The sequence below is a fragment of the Eulemur rufifrons genome, chromosome 2, assembly GCF_041146395.1.
Source record: "Eulemur rufifrons isolate Redbay chromosome 2, OSU_ERuf_1, whole genome shotgun sequence".
Classification (NCBI taxonomy): domain Eukaryota; kingdom Metazoa; phylum Chordata; class Mammalia; order Primates; family Lemuridae; genus Eulemur; species Eulemur rufifrons.
This window is the reverse complement of record NC_090984.1, coordinates 92,142,385-92,156,643: the sequence shown is the minus strand read 5'-3', so window position 1 is coordinate 92,156,643 and position 14,259 is coordinate 92,142,385.

The following is a 14,259-nucleotide window of genomic DNA, read 5'->3' as shown; positions in this document are numbered from 1 at the left end:
GTCCTGTTTCCCCAAAACGATTTCTTGAATAATCCATCTCTTATCCATTGATCAGAAATGTCATCTTGATCATATACTAAACTCCCATATAAATGTTAGTCTATTTCTCTACTCTTTATTCAGCATTATTGATTTGTTATCTGGTTAGAAAGAGTTTCAAGTAATTTCACTTTGTAATAAGTTTTAATTTCTAGTAAGACTAATCCCCTATTTCTCTATTTCTCTCTCTCTCTTTTTTTTTTTTTTTGGTTTGGTTTTTTTTTTTTTTTTTTTTTTTTGTTGAGACAGAGTCTCACTTTGTTGCCCAGGCTAGAGTGAGTGCCGTGGCGTCAGCTTAGCTCACAGCAACCTCAGACTCCTCAGCTTAAGCGATCCTCCTGCCTCAGCCTCCCGAGTAGCTGGGACTACAGGCACAAAGCACCCCACCCAGCTATTTCTCTTTTTTTAAGTGTTTTCCAGTATTTCTCATATGCCTAGATAATTTTTTTTGCCAGTTAGCTTTTTTTTTATTGTAGTAAAATATACATAACATAAAACTTACCATTTTAGCCATTTTTAAGTGTACAGTTTTGTGGCATTAAGTATATTTTTATTGTTTTGCTACCATCACCACCATCCACCTCTGAAATATACTTACTAGATCCTAATGCTAATACTTTGTCAGTTTCCAAAAAATAATGCTGTTGATATTCTGATTGTCATATTCAGTGTATAGATTAAGTTACAAAGATATAACACTTTTACAATATTAAGTCTTTCTAACAAAACACAATATATGTCTTCTCATCTCATTCATTCCTTTGCTCAGATATTTATTGAGTACATATTACACCAGTAACTCTGCTAGCCATTAGAGATATAGATGTAACTAAAGTAATGTATCTGTTATCATGGATCTTATGAAATTCAGAAGAGGAGATACAGATCAGGCAAACAATTGCACAAATAAATGTAACATTGCAATGTGCTAAGAGGGAGAGGTACCTGGTCATATGGTGGGCTTACAGAAGTGATTTTATCTAATTTGGGGGGTGGGGTCCATGCAGTCTTCCCTGAAGAAGTGAGAACTGAGCTGACTCTGGAAAAAACACTCAAGTCATCTTCAGTTCTCCTCCAGTTGGCTTCATACAGACTCTGCACGTTTCTTAGATTTGTCCCTAGGTATGTAATCTTTTTTGTTGTAATAGTATATGGGATCTCTTATTCATTTTATTTTTTTAACTGGGTCTTTTTTGTTTATGGGAAAGCTATTGATTTTTGTATATTAACTATGTAACCAGCTGGCTTTACGATTTTCTCATTGTTTTTGAGGGAACCCATTCTCCCATTCTTGCACATTTTTGCCTCACCCAGTAAGATGGGAATGTCTGTCAAAACTTCCATCCTTTTGGAAGTTTTAAGAGAGATGCTGCTGTCTTCTCTCCCCCTCTGTGAGTGCAAGAGTGCTTTACCTGTTTGGTGAAATGGTGAGAATATGACATCTATTAGGTCATCTTTCTGAACTCTCTTTTGACTCTCTCTAGTCAACAAGTAAAGTAGACTCCAATTACTTTATTTATTATCAGTTTTCAAATATTTTGCTCCTATTAAAAATAATAATTAAATTTTTCAAAATCTTGGTTTAACATCTTGGATATAAAGGTCCTTGCAAGTCTGGTTTTATATTCAATTTATTTTAATTCTTGGTTTTAATGTCTATCATAGATGAGAGACATACCTGAAGGAGCTTAGGAAATTTTGCTCCAGAATATGACTCCTTAGTATGAAGAGTATTTTGAATTAAAGGCCCTTAGAAATCAACAAGCATTGGAAGGGGCCTTCCCTCTATCTACATAAACCAGACAGACCCATCAAAAAGAACAGTTGACTTCTCCTCCTCTCCCTGTTATCTCAATATATTGCAGGCAAGAAGATCAAGAATGCAACTAGACCTGGCCCAAATCATTTTTTTTTTATTTTTTGTGTTTTTTTTTCCCTGAGGTATAGCCTTCAGACCAAATCATTTTAAACATAATACCTCTCTCTCAAGTTAATTTACAAGTCAATCTGTTTCTCTCCATCCATTCATTCTCCCAAGTGTCTATTCATCCTCCCTAGCAACCATTTATTGCTGCTAAACAGAATTATCTATATTCCTCATGTCCCCCTGACCTCTAAAAGGAGGAATGGTAAATAAACCTCTTTTTCTTATCACCTCTTTCTCTTATTAATCTGCCTTAATTGTGAGTTGATCTTTCAGCGAACTTTTGGGGGAAAGGGGAAGTTTCTCGCTCACCCCCACAGTTTGGCGTAGTCGGTGGGATGTTCCTCTGCTCTTCTGAAAGCGGCACGAGGTGAGGGGAAGCCCTACTCTGACCAGCCAGTACCTGGTAAGATGCCTTAGTTTACCTGTCAGACTCTCGGTTTTCCTCTCTCCGGGGGCCTTGGTTGAGCAGACGGTAAAGATCATTGTCTCTTTGCCTTTCCAAATTTAAGATGGATGAGAGAAAATTTTTTGTAAATGACTAGTCTTGGTATAGCAACTCTGGTACATTTTTTGGCACTTTGTGGTATGAATATGTCTGATTCCTTCTCCTCTCAGACATAGCCTTTTTTGTTGTTATTGTTAATTTCTTTCGTCATTGTCTTTCTGTGTCATTTTGGCAGAAAGAGGGTTACCAGAGGGTAGGACACAGGCCTAGAACCCCTCTAAGCTGTTCCAGCCGGCCCCACGGGCTGGTCAGACGGTTCCGACTAGACCGGCATCTAGTAAGACAAACTTTGCAGCAGGTCCCCGAAAATAAATCCTATGAAGTTCCCCTCTTGTCCTGTTTCATGTCCCTGAGCTTGTTTTCTGACAGAGTGGGAATTTTCTCCTCAGTCTCTGCCACCCTGGGGGGCATGTGTCTTGGGAGAACACGCCAGGCGGCCAGTCTGAAAAAAAATTGGGAGTCCGAGACATGTAGGAATCTAAGCAGGCCGGGCGCGGTGGCTCAGGCCTGTAATCCTAGCACTCTGGGAGGCCGAGACGGGAGGATAGCCTGAGGTCAGGAGTTCGAGACCAGCCTGAGCAAGAGCAAGACCCCCGTCTCTACTAAAAATGACAACTAAAAAATATGTATAGAAAAAATTAGCCGGGCATGGTGGCGCATGCCTGTAGTCCCAGCTACTCGGGAGGCTGAGGCAGGAGGATCGCTTGAGCCCAGGAGTTTGAGGTTGCTGTGAGCTAGGCTGATACCACGGCACTCTAGCCCGGGCAACAGAGTGAGACTCTGCCTCAAAAAAGAAAAAAAAAAAAAAAAAGAGTCTAAACACCATGCTCTTTGTACCAAAGATGTCAAGCTAGTAATTATTTAAACCAATGAAATAGGCAATTAAACGACTGACAGTCTGAAAAAAAGAAAATAATATTTAAGAGCCAGCAAATAAAAATTCTCTATAAGAGCTGTAAGATCTACTTCTGTCTGTATGTCTATATGTCTATGCATCCATATATGTCACGTGTATGTGATATTTCTCACCAAAATATGTAAAAGGGCTCTAATTAATTAGCTTAAAAAATAAGCGCTTCAATCAAATATTTTATCAAGAAGAGAGAAACTAACCCAAATGGCTTTTTTTTAGTTCACATGACTTTAATAATACAATAATTGACCTCTGCTCACCTTTCTTTTCGATTCTTGTGCACCCTGATTCACAATTTCCCTTTACATTCACCTTCAGAGGGAGATAATTAACATGGACCCGAATACCTCAGATACTGTGAGTCTCCTTCCACATTCTCTCAAATCCTCAAAGCTGATTTAGACTCTGTGACCTTTATCCAGGGATCCACAGTTGTTCAGTACCTTGATGATCTTTTGCTCTGTAAACAGGGTGCCCTCCTAGACTCCCTCATTCTTTTAAAGACTAACTGAATGAGGCCATAAAGCCTCTAGGTCTACCTCCAGTGGGTACAGACAACTGTAACTTGCTGAGGACATGAAATATCTCAAGGCACTCAAAAGCCCATCCAAAATGCCTTGAGTCAATTTTATCACAGCCCTCACTAGAGCTTGCATATTAGCACAAGGAAAAGCTGCCACTATTTACACAGACTCCAAATATGCCTTTGGAGTCTGCCATGCAGTTGGCACAATTTGGAAATCTCATGGCTTCTTAACTTCTGCATGAACACTCCTATTGCCAATGGGCCTATAATTGCTGCACTATTACAAGCTAGTCACCTTCCTTCTAAGATTGCTATTGTTCATTGCCCAGCCCACATGAAGGAAACACACACTGTATCCCTAGAAAATATGCAGCCAAATATGGCCCTCCCTCTCCTTTTTTCACTCAATTTATTTCTGTCGTTATCTCTGTCTGATACTATTGATCATCAGGCTAATGTCCCACAATCTGAAAAAGATAAGTGGATACAAAAGAGTGCTAAACAATGATCAGATGGATTGTATATGGGCCAAACACACTCCCTGTGGCCCCTTTTCTTTTAACTTTTTGACTTGCACTTATCTCCCATCAGATGGGACATATGTGCAAACAGGGGATAATTAAGAAAAAATATATATATATAGTTGGTACTGCCCTGGGATCTACAAAATCTCTGACCAAATGATTTCCCAGAGCACTATTTGTAAATCTCACCAAATCTCTGGAGGAAACCTACACTCTCCAGGAAGCTCCCAAAGGGGCACACTGCCCCTTACGGCACTCCAAACTGATTTTATAGATTTAGCTCCAGCTTTAGGCTTTTCTCACTGTTTGGTTATTATTTACATGTTTAGTGGATAGACTGAACACTATCCAACTAGGTGTGCTGATGCTACAACAGTGGTAAAGAAATTAGTAACAGATTATTCCTCGTTTTGGGATTGCTTCATGGATTGAGTCAGAGCAAGGGACACATTTTACAGCAGAAATAAACCACTTGTTTACAAAGGTTCTGGGGTATTTATTAAAATTTCTTATTCCATATCACCCCCAATCCTCAGGGCAAGTGGAATGTAAAAATCTAGACATAGAAAGGATTTTGGGAAAAGTCTGTCAAGGCACTGTACTTAAATGGCCTTTTTAAAAACCCAGAATACTCCAAATAAGAGACATGTATTAACCCCTTTTGAAAAAATGTTTGGTCACCCCATGCCTACTGGCACCTCTAAACCTTCTATTCCTGGGCTGACTGAACACTATGAGAATCTAAGTGAACAATTTGATAGCATGACTAGCTACATTCAGGTACCATTATGCCTGGAGCATATCATCAGCAGGTGAAAGGATCATGGCCTCCACCAACTAACAAGACTTGCCATCATTTTTGACCAAGATATCCTGTATACATCAAAGTTTTTAGAAGAAGCCATGTGCTGTCACCTCACTGAGAAGGCCGTTATGAAATACTGTTCACCACCTACACCACCATCAAAATAAAAGAAAAATCTTCCTGTATTCATTCAAGCCACACCAAATGACACTGAAACAATTGGAGGACCACCCCGACAGGTGACCTGAAAGTGGGGATTTCCAGGGCCAGTTCCCAGGCCCCTGAAGCAGATGTCCTCACGAAATAGACAACTTTTTCCCAAGATCATGGATCAAGAAACCCAATTTTTCATCTAAAAACTCTTTTTTCTATATTTTTTCCTTTTTACCCCTCCCACAAAAGGGTCCTTTTTAAACACTTCTTCTATTAAGTCTCCCCCTTTGAGGATTGCACATTGGAAGCCGAGAGAAGACTGCGTCAACCTAGCCCATTCTTCCTTTTAATCTTCCACTATGACTCTCTTTCAAACCATGCCTTGCTCTTACTACCCCTTCCTGTTTTTCCAGCAGGTCAGGCACAGACCCAGCATCTCTTTGGACAAGTCTTTCAAACCCTGGGCACACTAACTAATCAATCTAATTTCTGGTTATGCCAATATCTAGATCATGCAAAGGAACCTGAACTCATCTTGTTTCTGCCAGTGAGTGCCTGGTGGGACCAATCCAGAGGATGGATGTATGACAAGATGTGGCATCCACAACCAGAGAAAAAACATCACGCTGCTTCTCCTGTTGGTGAGGCAACTGAACACAGAAAAACCTCTGTGGAAGCTCAAGAACTGTCTTTTGCTTAGGCAAAGTGACTAGAAAAATTTTTTATCTTTTCTGGGTGATATAGTAGGACAATATGGTGATCAAACCTTATGGTTTGATTCCACAGATGACATTCTTACACCTCTTAGATGATGCTGACACTAATCCTCATGATGCCAATTCTTGTCCAATCACCAGACGGCTCACAAGCCGGGCCTCTGCACCTTGGGGTAGCTCACTTGCTCCCCTTGTTAAGTTGCTAGACTCTAAAGATTACATATGGACGGACCAAAAGTCTGGACTGGCTTGGTTAAGTGACAAAACCAAGCACTGTAACTGCCAGAACCAGAAAAATGGCCTTTTATGTTACATATTTCACAACCTGTTCTGTTCCCACAGACTGGCAGGGACATGTGGAAACTGGAGATGTACACGTGCCAATGAGAAAGAAGAGGACAGCACACTCCAGACTGTGAGTCCACAGGTTCCAACCTGACCCCATCTGTAAATAACACTGGTAGTTCCCACCTTGATGGTCAGGATGCTGTGGACTTGGTTATCAGACACCCTCTGTTACCAGGTACATCCCAGCCAAACTACAAGCTTGGGCTCTTTCATTCATAAGGTGGTACCACACAAACATACTAGAAGCGATGTTATAAAAAACTCACTTGTATATCACAATTCTAAGTTCTTTTTGGTGCCCAGGACTCGTTTCCCGGCATTTGGAACTCATGAGATTGAAAAGGCAGTCTTGAATCTCTCCATGGTAGTGGAATGAGAGTTCACTGGCACTATGCCAGCATTGGGAGCTCTTCAGTTAGAAGTCAACAGTCTAGCCTCTGTTGTAGTTTCAAAACTGCCACATTCTGGATGCCCTGAGAGCCCAATAAAAAGGAGTTTGCACAATTATTGGTGAAAAATGCTGTTTCTACGTAAACTGCTGAGGGTAAGTAGAGACTGATCTACACCTCTTTTTTTTTTTTTTTCTTTTTTTTGACACAGAGTCTCCCTCTGTTGCCCAGGCTAGAGTGAGTGCTGTGGCGTCAGCCTAGCTCACAGCAACCTCAAACTCCTGGGCTCAAGGGATCCTCCTGCCTCAGCCTCCCGAGTAGCTGGGACTACAGGCATGCACCACCATGCCCGGCTAATTTTTTCTGTATATATTTTTAGCTGTCCATATAATTTCTTTCTATTTTTAGTAGAGATGGGGTCTCGCTCTTGCTCAGGCTGGTCTCGAACTCCTGAGCTCAAACGATCCGCCCACCTCGGCCTCCCAGAGTGCTAGGATTACAGGCGTGAGCCACCGTGCCCGGCCTGATCTAAACCTCTTAAAAGACAAGATAAATGTGCTTCATCAGTTTAATGAAGACCTATTCCCAAGAATGGGAAACTGGTTTAATGGGGTATAGGGAAATGTGCTTAGATCCGTTCTTTTTTAGTTATTTATTCTCATTCCAATCTATGTTATTGTCTCCCTTTTCAGATCTCTTGTTACTTGACTACTAGCCAGATCTCACTCTCCATAGCCACTGACTCAGCTTTTAGCGTGTGAAACTTCTAGGGAAGTTCCAGACAGGGGGAATGAGGGAGCTCAGGAAATTTCACCCCAGAATATGACTCCTTGGTATAAAGAGTGTTTTGAATTATAGATCAACAGGCATTGGAAGGGACTTTCCTTCTATCTGCATAAACCAAACAGACCCATCAAAAAGAACAATTGACTTCCTTTCCCCTCTCTGTTCTCTCAATATTGCAGGAAAGGAGATCAAGAATGCAACTAGACCTGGCCCAAATCATTTTATTTTTTTATATTATTTTTTTCCTGAGGTGTATCCTTCAGACCAAATCATTTTAAACATAATACCTGTCTCTCAGGTTAATTTACAAGTCAATCTGTTTCCAGATTTCAATCCATTCATTCTCCCAAGTATCTATTCATCCTCCCTAGCAACCATTTATTGCCCCTAAACAGAATTATCTATATTCCTCTTGTCTCTCTGCCCTCTAATAGGAAGGTATATAAATTTCTAGACCTCCTTGGGATATTCGGTAATCACTCTGTGATTCTCCCCGTGCATACAGTAAATAAACCTCTTTCTCTTATTAATCTGCCTTAATTGTGAATTGATCTTTCAGTGAACTTTTGGGGGAAAGGGGAAGTTTCTCCCTCACCCCCACATACCTCAAAAAGGTACTAAGATTCAAAGGGAAGTAATATAAAATCAGGATACTCATTTTTTTTAGTCCTATACCCTGTTTACAGAAAGATTTTTTTAATTGAAATTCCACTAGAAATACCCATCTTCCCTAATGTCAATCAGAAGGTACTGCATTTTTGTATTTAAAAAGTGGATTTAAGGCCAGGCGTGGTGGCTCACGCCTGTAATCCTAGCACTCTGGGAGGCCGAGGCGGGTGGATTGTTTGAGCTCAGGAGTTGGAGAACAGCCTGAGCAAGAGCGAGACACCATCTCTACTAAAAATAGAAAGAAATTGTATGGACAACTAAAAATATACAGAAAAAATTAGCCGGGCATGGTGGCACATGCCTGTAGTCCCAGCTACTCAGGAGGCTGAGGAAGCAGGATTGCTTGAGCCCAGGAGTTTGAGGTTGCTGTGAGCTAGGCTGACGCCATGGCACTCTAGCCAGGGCAACAGAGTGAGACTCTGTCTCAAAAAAAAAAAAAAAAAAAAAAAAGTGGATTTAAAATCCACTGTAACTCTTCATTTGGAAAATTTTCAAACAGGTTTGACAATTCTGTTTCCAAATTTCAGTGTACTGTACTTGAGTTTTTATAGGTGACAAATATGTAATTTTTAGCAAAAAAAAAAAAAAAAAACCCACAGAATGATAGAAACATTTCCAAATATGTGTTTTCAAATTATACCTGCTTTTGCTAAGCAATTACTTTTCCATTTACTGTTAAAAGGTCACCGTTACCTTGAAGGAACAGATAGTGTTCTTCTTTCTTTTCCCCAAAATATCTGCCAATATTGCACATAACTGAGAACCACTTGTTAGCACAGGAAAGGTCAGGAAATATAAAACACTTTTCTCTTTTGTAAAAGGAAATTGTGTAACTAATTTTCACTTTGGCAGCTCTTACAAGTGTTTTGCCACAAAATACCAACAAACCTACCTGTTGTAGGAAAAAAAATTTGGTCCATTCTACAGATTGTTAAAAAGTATTGAGTATTGTAAAGAGGCTACACTAAAAAAAAAATTTTTTTTTTTAGAGGCAGGGTTTTACTATATTGCCCAGGCTGATCTCGAACTCCTGAGCTCAAGTGATCCTTCTACCTCAGCCTCCCAAGTAGAGCTGAGACTACAAGCACATGCCACCATACTTGGCTAAATTTTTAAGGTCTTGTTTTTATTAAAATAACTAGATCAATGATATAGGAGTTTGTGCAGTCTGGCTCCAACTTTTTTGGTATAATAACTTGTCAATGAAAGAATTTGATGATTTGATTTCACATGTGTTATTAGTGCTGTAACTGTATTCCAGAAATTCGTTTATTCTAGTGGAGTCAGTTGCTGCACTAAACAAACAAACAAAAAAACCCCACAGTTTTATTTTCTTGTGAAAAATTGTTTTTATCAAAGAAGTAATTTATTACCAAAAACATAACCTCTCTGGGATAGCTTTCTTTTAATGGCTTACTAAAAAAAATAGTTCTTCCTCATGCTTCATTATCAACTCAAAATTCAGGAAATAACATACGTTGAGACATATTAGAGATGTTCCTATTTTCATCTGGAACTGCCCACACTGCACAATTTGTCCTAAGAGTTGTTTCTTTAACTTTCCACAATATTTTCTATGCAGATTCCCTTTAGTATATGTTAAAGAATGTGTTTGAGTTTGACTCTTTTTTAAAATTCTGTAAATTATCTTATCTATTTTAACTGTAGCAGGAAAGAAATATTTCCCCAGTGGTGCATAAGTTGGTTTCTTCTTAGTTGTTGCTATTTTTTAAGTGGGATCTGGGCAGAACACCAACACTTATTTTGTGAGGTCAGTTTAGTTAAAGTTGAGTGTTATAATTGGTAAATCTTTTACTTAACCATTGTTCAAAGTGTCCTAAAACGATGAAAATTAACAAACAAGTTAGGATGACGTGGGAATTCTTGCTCTTGTCCCTGATACAGCCACCTTTCTGCCCTTCAGACTGGAGACCCAAGTGTCAATCCACATACTAAATATTAATAAGAAATAATTTCCTGCTTTTAGATTTAAAAAAGAAATTTAAAAAGAACTTCTAATAATTTATTCCTGAGCCTCAGTGAGTCACCCTGCAAACTCCGTTCTGGAGATGACTACACCAGTCATTATGCCTGGGAAGCACAGGCATATAGAACATGTAAAACAGGGAAAGCTGGTCTTCTACATCCTTCCATTTCCCCTTTCAGCATCTTTTTCTTTATGTGGGCACTCTGTCCCCTATTTTCCCACTATCTTCATATTAGACATATTGTCAGGCTTGCCAGAACCTCCCATTTACAGAGCTGTCTTCCTAAATAAGTTTCTCCAAATCAGTAAAACCAACAATAGACTAGAGAAATGAGCACAAAATAGTTCATTGAAATGGAAAAACATTCATAATAATATAAATGCAAAGCAAAACTATAATGCAGTAGCATTTTTTTCATTTATCAGATGACAAAGATAAAATAATTCCATAATACATTGTGTTGGATAGGGTTGGCAAATTTATGGAGGTCAAGTTTGGTAGTAGCTATCAATATGTAAAATGGACATCTCTTTGACTTGACAACTATGTTTCTAATAACTTGTGAAGCTAGATATTTGTGTATGTGCATGTATAAAGACGCATGAACCATGGTGTTTATTTCATCATTGTTTGTAGTAACAGAAGATTAAATGATTATGCTATATCCACAATAAACAATGCAGCACTATAAAAAAATGTATGCATTGTGTGTGTTGTGTGTATATACACACACACATATATAAACAAATCTCTAAGATATATTGTTAATTGAAGAAAAGCGAAGTACAGAACGGACTATTGTATGCCACATGCTAGTACAGGCATAAAATATCCTTGGCAGGAAAGATAAGAAACTGGTAGTGCTGTTTGCCCCCTGCAAGGGAATCTGGGTAGCTGAGGGACAGGGGTAGAAGGAGATTTTCTTTCAACATATACCTTTTGAACCATGTGTTTACAGTCGTTTTTTAATTTTTTTAAGAAACCACTTTAAAAAAGAACTGACAAATGTTCCATTCCCTTTCTATTAGCTCTCACTGGTGTTGGGGTTGGGGGTAGTTACCTAACAAATAGATCCTATTGGAAGGTTAAATCACTGATTATAGTCTAGAAAAGGGGTTCTCAAAATATGGACCCAAGACCCCTGGGGGTCCTCAATGCCCCTGCAAGTGGTCTGAAAATCCTCCCTTTTCCTACTCCATGTCTCTCTGAGGCCAGATTTTCTTCAAATACTTAAATCAAACAACATCACAATAGATTGAAGGCAGAGGCAGGGAAGAGGATCCCGGTTTCTTCTACCTGCCAGACATTAAGGGGACTTGCACAGAACAACTCTTCTTCCTACCTATTTTTCTTTGTTTCAGAAAATATACTTAAAAAAATTTTTTTAAATATATTTTTCATAAAATGTTTATGTTAACATGTAATAGGTTTAATATCATTACTTAAACATGGGTAAATATTTTTAAATTGTTTTAATGTCTAATATAGTAAGTATTAAGACATAGCCCACATAAACAAAAGCTCTTTGGGGGTCCTCAATAATTTTGAAGAGTGTAGAGGGGTCTTGAGACCAAAAAGTTTGAGAATCACCAGTCTAGAATGCTCTCTCCCAACATTATCATGTTTCATCTTGTACATGGAGATCTGTGAACCTGTATTACTCCTTCTACTTGAAAAGAGGAACTCTTTGTATTCACCATAGTACTTAGCAGTGCTTTGCATGTAATACAGGTGCAATGAATATTTGCCGAATTAAAAAAAATGAATGTTGCGCTCTCAGTTTTCTTCCAAATCTTCTTTCCCTTTCAAATTGTCTTTGCTTTACTCTGCTGCTCTTTAGAGGTAGCAATTCACTCATTTTTTTCTTCTCACTGCTAATACTTCTCAGATGCACAGTCTTCACTTAGCTCCATGCCAAGTGTGACTAATCCAGAGTGAAGAGTTCGGGAAGGAAACAGGCCAGGAATTCAGTTTTGCATTCTGCTAATTTACTAACCTCCCTCAAGTGTTGGTATATCGGTCATGTTATTCTTGCTCAAAGCCTACAGAGTCTCTGTTCACCACCTCAAGTAGAAATACATCTACCTGTGTTCACACTCAACATATTTTTTCTTCCTACCAGCCTTATCTCCCATTGACCCTGCAAAACCCCTTCTCTTCAGTCAGGCTGACTGCCTCACTGGTTCCCACGTGCTCTTTCCCAGGGATGCACTATTTGCACGGGCCACTGCCACCATCTGGCTAGCTGTTATCCATCCCTGGTTCAGGCCCCAAAGTCTTCATTAAGTCTTCCAGAACTACTTTTCCTTTCTTCCCACCTCATCATTGCAAACATGTTCCTGGAGGTGTCAGGCTCTGGGCTAGAGATTGGTGATAAGGAGTCGAATCACACACAGTCCCTGTACTCTACAGGAATGTATCCAATGTGGGAGACAGACATGACCATAATGAATGCTATGTTCTAAGCATTTTAAATGTTCTAAGCATTTTAAATGCATTGTCTCATGTAATCCTCAAAACAACCTTATTAGATCGGTGGTCTTGTTGCCCCTAAGAAATGAAGTGACTGAATGCTGAGTGGATACGTAGCCTGCCCTGTTACATATCCAGGAAGCGTCAGAGTCTGTAGGACCTGTAGCTAGAGTCCTTAATCTATCTTATAAAGCTTCCTGACTGAAAGAGAATCAGAACATAATGGGCAAAATGACTGGGGAGCAAGGAAGAAAAAGCCTTTGTTTCTCAGAGGAGGGTGCGGGCAGGACTGGTAAGAGAAAGTTTCATGTTGTCCTTCTGTACAGCCACGGGGGGGGGGGGGGCGGGGGGGGAACCCAATCAAACAAGCCAGCATTATCAAGGGCATGGAGCTATGAATGGGAGACAAACTTGGGCAACATGTTGCTCTTTCTTTTGGATTCCCATAGAAGAGGTCATGTCTATGCTTTTATTTTAAGCATCAAATTCACTGAACTATATTTATTTTGTATGCATCTGTTTCTACCATTAGACAGTTCATCGAAGATGGGGAAGATGCCTTATTCATCTTTCTATACTCACATAGTAGGTGCTCAATCCATGTCCTTAAAGGAATGAGTGACTGGTGTGCAAGATGTGTGAAGCTGGGGAGAGAGGGTTGACAGATGAGATCAGGATGAGGCCTGGTTTTAAAGAGCATGAGATGGCAATTTAAGCCTTATTATGGTGGCAAAAGGGAACAGGGAAGCTAGAAATGTTTTTTGTTAATATTAATTTTTTTCCCAAAGTAAAATGTGTTTGTAGTTTTAAAAAGACACAAAAGGCTTTATAAGCAGTTCCCTGTGCTACCTGTGTCCAGTCCCCAGTTCTGCTCACCACGCAACCTTCCTCCAGCCTTCTAGCTGTTTGCCTGAATTTACAGCCATATTTCTAAACAATGTTCTGATGGAGGAATATTTGACTTATTAATTTTAGATATTGAATTCACATCATAGTGAATGAGGACTTTTCTGCCATGACCCGGCCCCTCATTACTGTGGATGCTTTTTAGATCTTCTCTGTAGGCCTAGCATGCTGACATTTCACAGTATGTATCTTAGTGTGTGTTCTCATTGTTTGGGGTACAAGTGGGGTACATTGTTTGGGGTACATTGTTTGGAGATTCATGTCCTATTCTTGGACATGTTCTTGTATTATTTGACAAATACCTCTCTCTGTTTTCTCTCTTTCTGGACGTCACATTAATTGGATCTTCTGATTTGATTCTCTCTTTAAAAATTTTTTTCTTCTAATTTCTGTCCCTTTGCTTTTTATACTTCTTTCTGTGAGATATTTTTCATTTCTGTGAGCTCTTTCTTATTAACTGACATATACTAATATATATGTTATATATTAATGTATATCAAGTTTTTCTTGTTAACTGAGATATATATTATATATAATTACATATAATCAATATATGTCAGTTAAGAAAGCTTGTTATGTAATATATGTATTAC